The sequence below is a fragment of the Sarcophilus harrisii genome, chromosome 4 (genome assembly GCF_902635505.1).
Source record: "Sarcophilus harrisii chromosome 4, mSarHar1.11, whole genome shotgun sequence".
Lineage (NCBI taxonomy): Eukaryota > Metazoa > Chordata > Mammalia > Dasyuromorphia > Dasyuridae > Sarcophilus > Sarcophilus harrisii.
Window position 1 is genome coordinate 44,934,237 of NC_045429.1, and position 547 is coordinate 44,934,783.

The window sequence follows — 547 nt, forward strand, 5'->3', positions numbered from 1 at the left end:
AAAAAGGGCCTGAGCAAAGAGGGAGAGTGGGGGTAAAAGAAAGGAGGAGGCAAAAATGACTTTAATTAAAATGTGACTTCAGTAGAGGCAGGGTAAGAAAAGAAGCTTGGCCCTGGACGATATCACAAAAATCCAGAGGGGCTAAGCCATTAGTTCTGGAGCCAAAGTTTCTTGTTTCATGTCTAAGAGGTGTTTGTTGCCCTTCTGTGCCCAAGGAAATAGGCGTGTGGGTTGGGAGTTTTTTGAGATTAGCTGTTTAGACCAAGGTCTAAATCTACTTCCAAAATAATTTTGAATGTAAACTTTCACCTTTGAAAGGTTATGTCCGTGGGAGAGCTGGGAAATAAATGAGGTAACCCTACTTCCGACATGCCTGGTGAAATAGAGATGCCCTCATCGGAAGACTTTAGCAGTTGCGTGCCAGTGAGCTTCGCTGGGTGAGGAGGGGTCTATACCAGCAGGGAGAAAAATTTGATATGTCTCCAAGCTATCTCAGCCTCTCCATCATTCCCAAAGTCTTTTTTATCTTTTGAGGGGGTGTCACGAT